The 15,859-nt window shown below is 42.3% G+C and overlaps 1 pseudogene; it reads left to right on the top strand.

Annotated features, from left to right (window-relative positions):
* The first annotated feature begins 12,848 nt into the window (after positions 1-12,848).
* Positions 12,849-14,494, top strand: LOC138444034 (ZZ-type zinc finger-containing protein 3 pseudogene; annotated as a pseudogene).
* Positions 14,495-15,859: the final 1,365 nt, after the last annotated feature.

The raw sequence follows: 15,859 nt of genomic DNA, 5'->3' as shown, positions 1-15,859 counted from the left end.
GTCTGACTCTTTGTGATCCCATGGAGTGTAGCCTGCCAGGCTCCTCTGTCCATGGAATTTTCCAGGCAAGAATACTGGAGTGGGTAGCCATTATCTTCTCTAGGGGATCTTCCCCACCCAGGATTGAACTCAGGTCTCCTGCACTACAGGCAGATTCTTTACTGTATGAGCCACAAGGGAAGCTATAGGAGGCCATCTAATATTAAAGAAATGGGTTTTAGCCAATATAATAATTATATTTTAGGTCTCGTTCCTGCTTTTAAATCTCATGCTATATAAACTGAGCTGAATACTAAACAGCTTTAGGTTAGAAAGTGAACCTGCAGTGTTAACTGGAAGAGCTTTCAGTAGACAGAACTAGAACAATCTCAGTGGCAAAACAAGGTATTATTGGATTATAACCCAGTGTATAAAGTTCCTTGAGTCCACAATGATATGAATAAATGATTGAATACATTAGTAAATGGGAAGAAGAGAAAAATCTTCCATGCAGAAGAATTCTAGATAGTTTATCTTAGTATCGAGGAGAGGAAACATAGCTCCCTACTGAACAGGTGTGGGCTGTTCACAGTAACTTCCTTCCCAAGAGTACAGTGTAGGAAGAAGATGAATGGAAAGTAACTTCAAAGCATAGACACCTGATAAACACTATCTCAGCCAGTTCAAGGTCAATATCAAGAGTCATTTCATAAATCACATTGCTAATACATACCCTTGATGTGACGTGATGAAAATGGCACTTCACCTCTGTGACCTTCCTCTCATAAACCCATAACCAAGTCTAATCATGGGTAAAATATCAGACAAATTTCAACAGAAGAGCATCCTTTGATATACCTGATCAGCATTCTTCCCAAATGTCAAAGTCATTATAAATAAGGAAAGTCTGAGAAACTGCCACAGCCAAGAGGAGTCTAAGGAGAGGAGACAGTTAAATGTAATACGGTATCTTAGGTGGGATCCAGGAACAGAAAAAAAGCCATTAGGCAAAAACCAAGGAAATCTGAAAAAAAATGATGGATTTCAGTTAATAACAATGTATCAAAATTGGCTCATTGATTTTAACAAAGGTATCATACTAGCGTAATGTAAATAGAAGAAACTGTATGTGGGGTATATGGGAACTCTGTATTACCTGCTCAATTTTTCTGTAAGTCCAAAATGTTCTTAAAATATTGCATATTTCTAATAAAATAAAATTTCTTTTTAGAAAGTAAGCATTCCTATATGGACTTTCTAGCATCAGAATATATTTGATATTTGCCAGGCAAGACCCAACTAAATTTTATCTCCAAAATTTGTTGGCTCGTCTCCTCTGTTTCTTAAAAAGGATAGTCTCTTAATTCTATGCATTCCTGTGAAGTCTTGTTTTTCCCTCAGCTTCCCTTGCTCCTCTTGTTCGCACCTCCACCATCCTGCAGAAACTCCTCCCATTTTGTTGTTGTTCAATCGCTGAGTCATGTGTGACTCTTTGTGACCCCATGGATTACAGCATACCAGGCTTCCCAGTCCTTTACCATCTCCCAGAGCTTGCTCAAACTCATGTCCATTGAGTCGATGATGCCATCCAACCATCTCATCCTCTGTCGTCCCCTTCTCCTCCCGCCTTCAATCCTCTTACTTAGGTCACTCCTAATTTTTATATCTAAGGGCCACTTCCATTGATCTTTGACATCTCCGCATTATTTGACGCTTTCTCCTTTTTTTCTGTTTGGAATTCTTATTCTTTTGCTTTTAGATAACCTTGATTTTTATGAGTCAGACATATACCAAATTTGAAGACATTGAAAAAATGAGTTAAGCCCCAGTGTTGTTTCATATTACTTCACCCTTTATATGGCTTTCCCAGGTGACACTAGTGGTAAAGAGCCCACCTGCCAATAAGACTAAGAGACACAGGTTCCATCGCTGGGTCATGAAGATCCCCTGGAGAAGGGCCTGGCAACTCCCTGGAGAATCCCATGGACAGAGGAGCCTGGCAGGCTAAGGTCCACAGGGTCACAAAGAGTTGGAAGTGACTGAAGCAGCCGAGCCTGCATACATGTACCCTTTATATGATAGATACAAATTTGAAGCACCAGACTCAACAGTTGATTTGCCTTGGATCTTAATCAGAAAGGCAAAGTCTAAGAAAAGCTTAAAAGTTTTTTTCCTTAAAAAAATCTTTTCTTCTCCCTAAACCTGAAATAGATGATCCTAATCATTTGCACTTAAAGGTATTAGTTGTGTGGCAGCAGCATGTGGGAGAAAAAGAAACTGTTCTTATATACCCCACATAGAGTTTCTTTGTATGTAAAGAAGAAATATCACAAGATTTCAGGCTTGAATTAGAATGCTTTTTGTATGATGAACAAAGAAAGGGATAAAGGCACATTCTATCAGTTTAAAGATGTGAGTTGCTGAAACAACTGGATAAAAAAAAAAAGACTTCATTTGATTCCTATCTCATACCATACATACACAAAAATTCATTCGAGATGGATCCCGGACATAGACATGGAAGCTAAAACTCAAAAGCATATAGAAGAAAACATGAAACCTTGAGATAGACAAATAATTCTTAGGTTACAGAGAGAACTAACGGTAAACGAAAAACTGATAAATTGAACTTCATTAAAATTAAACATTTCTGCTCATCAAAAGATATCATGAAGAAAATGCAAAGACAAGCCACAGAATGCGATAAGTATTGTTAACTAAGATATCTGACAAACCAATAACACAAAGAAAACAATTCTATTTTGAAACAGGCTCAAGATGATGGAGCAGAAGGAATGTACTCATCTCCTACAAGAGCACTGAACTCCCAACTAGCTGTTGACCAATCATTGACAGGAGGAAGGATACTGGAGCCCACCAAAAAGAGACCCCCACATCCAAAGACAAAGGAGAAGCTGCAAGGAGGTGGTAGGAGGAGCCCAATCACGATAAAATCAAATCCCATACTTGCTGGATGGGCAACCCACAAACTGGAGACCAATGATATCAAAGACGTTCCCCCACTCTTGTGAAGCTTCTGAGCCCATATCAGGCTTCCCAGCCTAGAGATCCAACAAAGTGACTAGGAATCTCCAGGGAATCTGACCTTGAAGGCCAGTAAGCTTTGATTACAGGACTTCCACAGGCCTGGGGGAAACAGAGGCTGCACTCTTAGAGGGCACAAACAAAATGTTGCATGTACCAGGACCCAGAGGAAAGGAGCAGTGACCTCACAAGAGACTGAAACAGACCTACCTGCTCATGTTGGAGGTTCTCCTGCGGAGGTGTAGGTCTGTAGCGGCTAGTTGCAGGGCTGGGGGCACTGGCAGCACCAGTCCTGGGAGGTGCCCCTTGGTGTGAGCCCTCTTAGAGGTCACCATCAGTCCTACCGTAAAGCCTGCAGACTCCAGGGCTGGGTCGCTTCAGGCCAAAAATCTAACAGAGAGGGAGCACAGCCTCACCCATCAGAGGACAATCAGATTAAAGTTTTATTGGAGCATGGCTCTGCCCACCAGAGCAAGACCCAGTTCTACCCAGCATCAGTCCCTCCCTTCAGGAAGCTTATACAAGTCTCTCAGCCTCCTCCACCAGAGGGCAGACAGAAGAAGCAAGAAGAACTATAATCCTGCAGCCACCAGAATGAAAATCACATCACAGAAAGTTAATCAAAATGAAAAGCCTATGTCCCCTAATGAAAGATTATGTCCCAGTGGAAGGGACAAGACAAAATCCAGAAAAGCAACTATACGAAGTGGAGATAGGCAACCTTCCAGAATTCAGAATAATGATGGTGATGATGATCCAGGATGAAGTTGCAAGAAATGTTTACCGAAGACCTAGAAGACCTAAAGAACAAACAAACAGAGATGAGCCGTACCCTAGAAGGAATCGGTAGCAGAGTAACTGAGGCAGAAGAACAGATAAGTGACCTGGAAGACAGAATGGTGGAAATCACTGTCACAGAACAGAATATAGAAAACAGGATGAAATACAAAAAAGAAGACAGCCTAAGACACTAACATTGTATCCTACCATGTATTGACATAACCATGGACAGATATAACCAGGATTAACATATTGGTATTTATATTTTCAGATACATATATATATATAATTTTCCTTACAAAAATAAAATGGCAAAATGATCTGTTCGCATCTTACATCACTAACATGTTTTTGTGTTATTAAATATACTTTTCCCACATCACTTGAATGGTTGTATACATTCTATTGGCATATTTTATTTAACCAATACTCTATTGATAAACTTTTCTATTGTTTCCAATAATGTACTATTGCAACCAAACCAATGAATCATTTTAATTCCTTATTTTGATTCTCTAGACTTAAAGACTTAAATGTCTCCTTACCATGGATTCTCAAAGGTGACATTTCTTTAAGTCTGGGACCAAGGATAAATCCACACAAACAGGGAGAAGGTAGTACCATTTATGGTGTTAGAGGGAAGATGAATCAATTTCTTTTCATAAAGTCATGAGCACTCAGAGTCAGATGCCTCCTACAACACTCACTCATTACCTTCCTTTCAACTTAGAAGAGGCTCTGAAAGAAAAGGAGCTGAGGCATGAGGCCAGACTGGGCCAAGTGGTTGCTTTATTTCTGAGGCTGGGTAGTGGATTTCAGGTTGCTACACATGGCAGCTCACAGCACATTATCCCTGACTGTAAAGACCTCTGGGTATTCTGAGAGCAAGAAAGGTCAAATTAATCTCAATGATGTGTCAAACTAGTAATCATATTAATCCCATATTGTCACCTGCTCTTTGGCAGGTTTGATAAGCCACATGTTAAATTGATTATGCAAATTACCTTAGGTAAATTAAAACATCTGTTGCACACATCACCAGATTTCAAGGTGAAAGTCTTTCTGAAGGTGAGCTTTCAAGCCCACACTAAACATGATGTCTCTTCTGGCTACACTGTGCATTGGTTTGCCAGCCTCTCAGCTCATCATCAGTATCTTTCCTTTCTTATGCCATTCACCAGGATGCTACATTTTCACTGCACTGATGATAAGCTGGCTTGTTTTTCATACATAATACATGTTGACACGATCCATAAAAATGGGAATGAAAAACATAGCATAAGTACAAGAGATTTATCTTTTTGCTTCATGAAAGGAGAAGTCATGAGGCCACAAAGGAGATAGGAGTGGACACTGGAAACCGTTCCAGGAGACCCCACAGAAAATATAGACTTACGAGCTCCAGGAGTCTTGCTCACTCATTTGTTCTTTCTAGTGAAATCACCTAGCCTTGAGTTCATTATTATGCCTTCTTTCTCTCCACCACCATCATTTCTAAGCTGCGTTTTCAGTAAAAAAGGAATGAAGAGCTTCTCAAATTTTAGGTTTACATAAGAAGCAACTCAGGAGCTAGTTAAAAATACAAAGATTATCATTTAGTAGGACTGGGTTGCTGAAGGAGGGCATGGCACCCTGCTCCAGGATTCTTGCCTGGAGAATCCCACTTACAGAGGAGCCTGGAGGGCTACAAAGAGACACAACTGAGCGACAAAGCACAGCACAGGACCGGGGTGGGGCCCAGAAAGCTACATTTTTGAGGTGTGCAAGGTGACTCTGATGTAAGTCTGTGGTCTGCATTTGGAAGATACTTGTGTCAAGGATGGTTAAGAGCAGGAATCCCAGCATGTGACATCAGATTTGAATTCTTCTTCTGCAGCCATGAAATTAAAAGATGCTTGTTCCTTGGAAGAAAAGTTATGACCAACCTAGACAGCATACTAAAAAGCAGAGACATTACTTTGCCAACCAAGGTCCATCTATCTAGCCAAAGCTATGGCTTTTCCAGTAGTCATGTATGGATGTGAGAGTTGGACCATAAAGAAAGCTGAGCGCTGAAGAATTGATGCTTTTGAACTGTGGTGTTGGAGAAGACTCTTGAGAGTCCCTTGGACTGCAAGGAGATCCAATCAGTCCATCCTAAAGGAAATCAGTGCTGAATATTCATTGGAAGGATGGATGCTGAAGCTGAAACTCCAATACTTTGGCCACCTGATGCGAAAAGCTGACTCACTGGAAAAGATCCTGATGCTGGGAAAGATTGAAGGCTGGAGGAAAAGGGGACAACAGAGGATGAGATAGTTGGTTGGCATCACTGACTCAATGGACATGAGTTTGAGTAGGCTCCGGGAGTTGGTGATGAACAGGGAAGCCTGGCGTGCTGCAGTCCATGGGGTCGCAAAGAGTTGGACATGACTAAGTGACTGAACTGAACTGAACTGAACTCTGCACTTGTTCCCCTTACGGCCCTGGGCAAGTTATTCAATGTAAATATCAGATACCCAGTCCATAAAATGGGGATACTGTTTATCACATTGTACACTTTAGATTTATACAATGTTATGTCAATGATATTGCAATAAAAAATAATAAAATTAAAAATAAAATAATACCACAATATGGGTGAAACTTGAAAACACGATGCTAAGTGAAATAAGTCAGACACAAAAAGACAAGCATTGTATCATTCCACTTATATGAGAGTCCTAGAGTATAGAGAGGATAGAGACAAAGTTGAACGGTGGCTGCCAGGGGCTGTGGGGAGAGGGAGGGGAAGATTTTCTCTCATGGGTACCATTTCAGTTTGGGAGGATGGTGGTGGCATAACAATGTGAATGAATGTGATTTATTAAACTATTTAAAAATGATTAAAAGCGAAAAACTTTATATGTGTTTCTGCACAATGAAAAGAGAGGTACAGCCATCAGAGAATGAGATAAATAAATTGATGTTGTATTATTAAAAACCGGGGGGGACTCATTTCTTCTCCTGAGGGTTGTTGTGAATCTTGCATGAGAAAATGCATGAATACCTCTGACTTAATACAGGGCCTGGCACGGACCAAACTGCCAGCAGAGGATGGTTCTATCCAAGGGCTCCTTCCTGCACACAGCAGCGGGTCACAGGGCGTGCTAATCCTAACCCTAACCCTAACTCATTATACGCCAAGGCTCAGACTTGCGTGGCCCAGACTCGATTGTCTCAGTTCTCACAGGGTGCCTTCCAACTGTCCAGTGGCCACCCCACTTGCCCCAGTTCTTCTAAAAGAGGCTATCTCACACTCTATAGGATTCTCCCTGCTCCCTGCTCTTGCCAGAGGAAACACAGCTTCACACTGCATTGCCCTCTCCAAGCCGTCCCCGAGGGAGTTGAGAACGCTACCCAGCAACACGGTGGCGGACAGGAGAGAGGAACCTTGCCCCTGGGGCCCCTGCAGACATCTGGCTCCTCCCCGGCTTCTCAGCCACCCCACCCACCATGCAGGTCTTGAGCTGCTATTAAGACCTCACCTCACCTGCCTGTTCTAAAGCCTTCTCTTCCTTCTTCCCCTTTGAATCATCTGCCTTCTATAGATAACTCAACAAATTGTTGATGTTTTACAAAATACATGCTCAGACATTCTTTTAAAGAAAACCCCCACAGTTGCAAACAGTAACAACTAAGACCGTTACATCAAATTAAACTTAATGACAAAAGAGCCTCTTTGTTTTCCCTTGGATTTATTTTAATATTGATGAAGCAAATACAATTTTGATTTCTAATTAATTTTAGCTCCCACTAAGCCACTTTGTTTAAGCTTTAAATGTTACAAAGAATAACTAAAGGCTTTCCTTTTCCTATTTGTTTATTTTAATCTTTGTTCCCAAATAATACTGGAAAAAAAATAAGACTAGCTTCATTTAATGTTTATTTTTTAAATGTCCATGAATCAAAAATTGACTCTTCTTTGAAAAGGTAACAAAGTCATTCATCTGTGGGACAGGGATTGCTGGACATCCCAGTGGGCTCAGTTTTCCTAACTTCCCCTTTTTCCATTTCATAAAAGGCCTTTAAATTGTGGTCCTGGAGAAGACTCTTGAGAGTCCCTTGGACTGCAAGGAGATCAAACCAGTTAATCTTAAAGGAACTCAATCCTGAATACTCATTGGAAGGACTGATGCTGAAGCTAAAGCTGCAATACTTAGGCCACCAGATGCGAAGAACTGACTCATTGGAAAAGACTCTAATGTTGGGAAAGATTGACGGCAGGAGGAGAAGGGAACGACAGACGATGAGATGGTTGGATGGCATCACCAATATGATGGACATGAGTTTGAACAAGCTCTGGGAGATGGTGAGGAACAGGGGAACCTGGTGTGCTGTAGTCCAGGGAATCATGAAGAGTCAGACACGACTTGGCAAATGAACAACAACAAATGGTCTTCACTTCTGTCTCATAACTGTAAGGGCACAAAATCTCATGCTGTTGAAAGCCTCGAGGAGAGCTCAGAAAAACACTTAATCACTTAGACTGCAGCTATAGGATATCAAAACAACTAGTCAGTCTCACACAAAAGCAAACCACCAACAACAGCAAATATATCAGTATGGTGGGAAGGAAAATAAGAGTTAACACTAAATGCCTGAATTTACAACCTATTGGTTTGAAGTACACAGACACAACACAAGTGACCTTTGAAAAAGAACTCAAATCATGAAAAGATATATTGGGAGGATTTGGAATATCAATTTTATATATACACAAATAATAAACAGGTCATTTTAGAGAAGTAAACACTACAGATAAGTGAAAAAAAGATCAAATAACTTAGAATTTCACCTTCCAGAATTAACTAATGTAATAGACTCTAACCCTATTCTATCCCTCTGTATCGCTCTCCACAGATATACGAGTGTGAATGTACGTACTGTGTGAGTGTGTACATACTGGCATCACATTTACATGCTACGAGTTAGGGTTACAAAAGAAAAAGGAGAAAAGAATGCTCTTTCTTTCCTATAGATGATCTCATTCTCAAGGCTACATCTTGCCCCTGGGAACGCCTCCCAATATTAGTGGCCACCAGGGTTCTCAGATCCCTACCCATCTGGTCCTTTTTCCGGTGCTTCTTCAATCCCTGCCAAGGCTCAGCAAGGTGGCAGGAAGTGAGGACATCTCCTACTGAGGACTGACTGTCTCCCTTCTAAGTTTATATATTGAAGCCTTAACTCCCAATGGGTTGGCACTGGGAGGTGGGGCATTAGGGAGATAATTAAGTTTAATGAGGTAATGAGGAGGGGCCCCATGATGGGATTAGTGTTCCTATAAGAAGCAGAGAGACCAGAACTCTCTCTCTCTTTCCCAGGCATGTAAGGACACGGCTGGAAGACAGATGTCTAGGAACCAGGAAGAAGGCCCACATCAGGAACCCAATCTACTGCCACCTTGATTTTCCGTTCCCAGCCTCCAGGTGTGTGAGAAATGAATGTCTGTTGATTAAGCCACCCAGCTTGTCGTGTTTTGTTATATAACCTGGGCTAAGACAAATCCAGATTCTACCTGTGCAACTCAGCAATTTGCTCACGTCCCCATGCATGGGGTTAATCTATGAAGCAGTGATAATCCTGCTGAACTTTTGAGTTGTTAGAGGATTAACTGAGATCATATGCCAGAGGCTTTATATCTCTACCAGGAACAAAATAGAACTGAACACTATCTCCCGCCTCCACGCATTCTCCACCTGGAGAAATAGACCCAATGTAGTTAAAGTCTGTGTGTTCCCTCTCTCAGGAATTAACTAAACTGCCAAGGAGAGCCTCAGCAATTAACCATAAAAAGAACAGATCATTTTGTCTGAGTTTAAAGTGTCAGTGTGTGGGGCGTGCTTTTTAAGGCCCACCCTTCCACCCCACCCAGCAAATCACTCTAAGAAATGCCGTTGTCCCTGTGAGAAGCAAAAGTACTGTGTAAACAGGAGGCTTGATCGGCTCTATTACCTTACTCTTTATTTACTGCTAGCAGGTCTATAGGTTTCAAACCCACATGTTTTAAAACTTCTACTTCAGAAGAGCCTCTTAACCCCACCTCAAAACAAATGGCATGTATCTATGCGCAAAAATACGTTAATATCAGCCGAGCTTTGTAAGTTTGGAGATTCTTTTATGACTTGACTTAGGATAAACACTAAAACCACAGGTTTAAACAACAACCAAAAGGAATGAGTGTCTCTACCTTAAATTAACATCTGAGGCAGAAAAACATTAATAGAACTGAGTCTACAGCTGTTTCTCCAACACAGGTTGCAAATAATCATTGAGTTGACCCAAAGGGGCCCCTTTGAGCCAAGATCAGACTTTCTTTGCTTTTGTGCCAAGGTCAAACCCACTCATACTGGCTCCACAACTTCAGGCAAGGAAGCTCTACATTCTAGCTCTTCTGGATTTCTCCTGAATTAAGTTAGGTGTCAATTTTCACAAAAAGTGTGGTGCTGAGCTGTATTTTTTAAAATGTCTTCTCCAGTAGACTCCTAAACCATCTCCCAGATGGGTAATATGCCAGGAAATTGCAGGACCACAAACACCTTCTTCCCTCTGGATCCCCCATTTACCTGAAGTAATGGTCAATTGTTCAAAAACATCAGCAGTGAGTCAGACTCAGTGATCAATAGAACAGAGCCCCGAGGCATTAAATAGAGAGATAACCTAAAGGTAAAGTTTAAGCAGCCCCAGCTGACGTGCTAATCCGGCATTTTCAGAGCTGGATGATGGTATTTCTCCCAGGGTGTCAGGAGCTCAGTAAAGAGCTTCCTGGTGCAGACTGAACAGGACAATTGATCCAAATTGCCTTCTGCTCTGAACAACCGAATCTTCAGATCCGTGGCCCTAAAGCCCACAATGCAAGATCTGTGCCTACTGACAAAGGAAATGTGGCTTGATTGGGTCTTGATGTGCTCTGGAGCTGAGTTCAGTCCTGGTTCTGCTGTGCCCAGAGGCTCTCGGGTCCCTTCTGTGGATATCAATTTCCTCCTCTGTAAAATGCTGATTTGCGTTAGTCAGGGCCCCACATCTGCCCAAGTTCAAGACCCAGCAGAGAGACTGTTCAACAGAGAGATCCCAGCCAGTTAAGGCAGAGTCCAGGACAGGCCTCACAGATGGCTTTGCTCTGCCCAGAGTTGAGGAAACACTGGATTTGGAGCTTACTTTGTCTTCCCTGGTTTTCAGATTTATGATTTAAAGACGTAAAACTACTCTGGGTAGGAGTAGTTTGTCTTTAACATGTTAAGATGTCTTTACCATGTTATAGGAAAAGCAGGCCAGCAATGGGTACCAGGAGCATCTCAGGATGCTGACGCCCAAGATGGTTTTATTAATGTTTGCCTCTTCACATGAAGGTGCACAAAGTATCTCCTTTCATCTGTCCTGATAGCTCTCATTAACACCATGCTCATCCTTCCTTCGGTGGGGAGGCAGGGGGGTGGGGCTTGGCATCCTTCTCCCTGAATTAGTAATGAGGCTTCCAGGTGAGCTGGACTCACACACAGGAGAGGATAACAGGCAGGAAGGCCACGGGTCTCCGAACAGAGGAGACAGGCTGCAAGTGTCAGACATTTTTTTTATCCCTCCCCTAAGTAGCAGGAAGAAACAAACTCTTCATGGAAATGGTTTTCTTAAGCTGTGTTAATGAAACTATGCATTTGCTTTGGAATCTTCCTTTCTTCAAAATGGTTCCACCTAAAACTAACTTTTTTTCTTTTCTCAAACCTTGGGGTGATAATAGCTCAACAAACCAGTATTCATGTCAATTGTTTTACATCTAGGGGATGACACACCTGTGCCATCCTATCTCAAAAACACGTACTGTGGGAGAAGGGCCTGGTGAAACTCCTCCAGCCTTGAGGTGTCTCTCTTATCCGATTAATAGCTTTCTAACAGACATAAAACAGCTTGCTAAAACTAGCAAGGGGGGCACTCTCTGCCCCCTTCTGATGTCTGTGTCAGAAGCTTTCTCTGTCCCTTTTTCACTTTAATAAAACTCTGCTGCACGGGGATGATCCAGAGAGATGATATGGGGTGGGAGGTGGGAGGGTTGTATACCCCGTGGTGTACACCCATGTACACCTGTGGTGGATTCATGTCAAGGTATGGCAAAACCAATACAGTATTGTAAAGCAAAATAAAGTAAAAATAAAAATAAAAAATTAAATTAAAAAGGATTAAATGAGAAAAACTAAAATGTTGGAACATGAAAAAAAAATTAAAAAAAAATAAAACTCTGCTACACAAACGCTCTTGACTGATCAAGCTTGGTCCCTGGTCCCTGGTCCTGCTAAATATTCTTCTTCAGAGATCACTGTTCACCATAAGCTATCACACACACACACACACACATCAAGCCTCACTTGTGAACTTTTTCCAGCAAAGAACAGCACAATATGCACCTAACTTCTCTCTGCCACGTAAAAATCTAGGATGGATCTATCACTTAAAGACCAACTTTTTTCCTATGTGTTGGGAACATTGGTCAACCAGGAACTTTCATTCCACAGCCAACCCCTTTTAATTTTCTCTCTGTAGTGTCCATCAGCAAGGTTGATGGTACGTTCCTCCTGCTGCGGCTCGGACTCTAATAGTGAAGGAAACACAAAAGCCAGGCAAATAGTCAACTTCCAACCCAGTAAGTGATGCTGGGAGTCTGCAGAGGATTACAGAGCTGCATCTGGATATGAAAGGAGCCCTCCTTTGTGACGGAGCGCAGGCTGCTTTGGCCTTGAAGTCATCTTCTATCGTGTTGATGGAAGGGGAAGCTGAGTGTGGCTTTGATAGTTTACTACTCTGCAGCGCAATTTGGAAAGAAAGCAGCTGCTCTAAGTAGCTTCTCCCTCCTGGTTCATCCTGTTATCACTGTGCAAAATGTGTCAGGAGGGATGATTCTCTCTCCCACCCTGAAGATGCATTATCTCATTTTCAAAATAGGCTGAGACAATGTAAGCGCAACACTTATTTCTGTCAAGTAAAAAGATTACTCGAGAAACAATGAAATTCTAAAATTTCAGGCATCTTTTCGCTGCATGTATGTCCACCTCCTCTACACGGGGGAGATTCCTGATGGCCCAGTGACAGTCTTTGGTTCCTTTGCAGTTGAAGGGCCAAAACGCTATAATTTATAGAGGTCCCTATTGTGTAAAAATACCAGGGAAGGTGCCGTGGAGCCTCTATCGAGCTTCCCTGAGGTGGCTTCCCGAGCCGGTGCCAAGTGGGGCCGGAGGGCAGTCACAGTGGCCAGAGAGGCCTGCGGTGCTCGGCCTCGCATGAAAATTATCAGAGATTGTTACAGACGATTGCTGTTCTCAAAGTGCCGCGTGCCCAAGCAGTTTAGGACCTTGAAAGTTTGGGCAGACTTCAGACAGAAACACTTAAAAATCCCATTGGATGTGTGGGAAAACTCCAGAGGAAGGCTGGAATAGGGCTTCCATGTCCACAGAGAGTTATTCAGGTACCTCAGATTGTTTGGGACCAATTAACCAATAGCCTTGGGAACTTTGAAAGAGAATTTTCAAATCCTAAAAGACATATGAGGAGAGTTATACTAGTTTTTGATAAAGTAAGTTTACCTGCTAGACCAAAAAGTCCTTTAGATCCTAGGAAGGATGGGGAGTCCCTCTCATACTCTATATTGCCTTTGAGTGATGGTCCAGAAGGTTCAAATGGTCATCCTTGGATGATAAGAGGACACCTGTGTGATGATACATTTAGCCAACTGTGGACTGTTGAAGTCCAGAAGAAGCTTGAACGACTACTCCTGAAATACCCTCCTGAAGAAGTAGAGTCTCGACGCTAGCAGAAGAGAGCAGGGGAGGGTAACAGGACAGCAAGAGAGGTTGCCAGCCAAGTGCAGAAGGGTTTCATAAAGCTAACTAAAGCTGGCCTCCCAGTCCCAGGCAGAACACCGAAGTACATACATTTTCCAAAGAGTCCTCCGCAAGCCAACGACAGCACGTCTTGAAAAGCATCTCTTTAAGCCTTCCATTTCATGAGTTCCCACGAGCCACCGAGTGTACGTGGGAAAAGACGATGACTGACCCCGTCTCCACAGCCACATGAACACTGCTACTGGGGAGGCATCAGATGAAGACAATAGTTCTACTATTTATAGGAAGTGGGGGCTTCCAGGGTGGCTCAGCAGTAAAGAATCCACCTGCCAGTGCAGGAAATGTGGGTTCGATCCGTGGGTCGGGAAGATCCCCTGGAGGAGGAAACAGACCCCCTCCAGTATTCTTCCCTGGGAAATCCCATGAACAGAGGAACCTGGCAGGCTACAGTCCCTGAGGTCGCAAAGAGTCAGACATGACTTAGCCACTAAAACAACAACACAGGAATTCCCTGAACATAAGGAATATTAGAGTTATTAAAGTTAAAAAACAATAACACAGAAAAACTTCAGCAAATGCAAGCTGAAAGTGGATTTGTGCAACACGCGGGTTTCCAGTGTGATAACTATGGGACAGAACCTATCCAGGGTGTTCGGTGGCACTGCCAGGATTGTCCTCCAATTCTGCGATTCTTGCTCAGACTACCTTCATGAAACAGATACTCACATGGAAGATCACCAACTAGAATCTGTTTACGGGCCAGAGACATTCTTAGAGACTACAGGGTGTCCCAGGGCCCTAGTTATAATGACCTTGACCCAAAGTGCTTTCTAGCAAACAGATAACACGGAAGAGAACATCATATGCTAGTCTTTTTCAACACATAGCGATAGCACCACTGTGCCACTCACATAACTGTGAATTATGTGCAGTTTGGAAAGATTCTCCGAAATGACACTCACAGCACAACAGCTTCCTGAGTGTTCTTGTCGAGTCCAGCTCTGCACTGCTGTGGCTTCAGAGCACTGCTCAGCAGCTGAACATTCCCGACGAGCAAAGGGTTTCCCTGGTGAAATTCTCACCACCACTCTAAAGCCTATTAGGTAGTCATCTTAAATGGGTGAGATCTAAATAAGAGCACCTATTAAAAAGAGAGGAAATTCCAAAGGTTTCCGAGAACTTGGTCATAGATATGCTAATGAGAAGGAAAAGTACATTAAAACAGCTTAGTAGCTTTCAGTTTTGTGAAAATAGTTTTCAGCACAGAAACTGACTTTTCAGACAACATTTTAACCAATGATGGTGTTCGGCGCTAGGATATATACACTGCAAAAGAACTCACTGTCCCAGTGGTGGCCACCGATGGCCTTTAATGAATTGGAACAACTTAACCATATTGATGTCTAATTTCTTTTAACCACAATGTACTGTCCTTATTACCAACAGCAAGGCACGACAGGAGGCCACTGCAGCATTGCCTCCTTAACCAGCTCATGGTGTGTGAATGTGATAAAACTGTCACTCAGATATAGTTTTTAAATGTAATGTTATATCAGATGATCGTGCGGTGTGCACAAACCGTGATGGAAAGTGCCAGTGGCGATACCGTGTAGTCTCTAACTCACAACATTAATTCCTTTAAAATACACAGCCTTCTGCGTCTATATTTGGAGTTGCCAGTGCAGCTCACTGAAGAAAACTGCCTAGTAAAAAAATCACATATGGCAATAATTTCCCTCTTTTGTGGTCTGTACAAGATCCATAAAAGATTGTATTTTTATTACTGTTTAAATAAGTGATTGGATTTAGCCTGTGCAGTGAGCAAGAGCTCGCGTGTACTCTTCTATGCTGCTGGATTTTGCTGTGCATCGTTTAAAACATTTTGTTTCTTATCTGTGTACACAGTGTGTTCTTAAATAATTTTCATTTGTCAGGAGAATGGTGAGAAATAAACCATGTGGCTACTAAACCACATGTCTGTTTATATTATTTTTAAAATGACAGTGAATTAGACCCTTTGTTTCAAGACAGCAGAGCCTATTCTGCTGCAGGTGCTTCTAAAGCATATTTGAAATCAATATAGATGGTTGGAACATGGGAAGTGTTCTTCAATCCAGTTCTCATGGGTCTTTTAATATCTGTGTAATGTCAGCACCCCCTTTGCTCCATCCCCACCACCGCCCTTGTCTTCAGAGCAGAGATGGCAGAGG

Source organism: Ovis canadensis, chromosome 7 (assembly GCF_042477335.2).
Source record: "Ovis canadensis isolate MfBH-ARS-UI-01 breed Bighorn chromosome 7, ARS-UI_OviCan_v2, whole genome shotgun sequence".
Lineage (NCBI taxonomy): Eukaryota > Metazoa > Chordata > Mammalia > Artiodactyla > Bovidae > Ovis > Ovis canadensis.
This window is presented reverse-complemented; position numbering and strand designations above follow the sequence as displayed.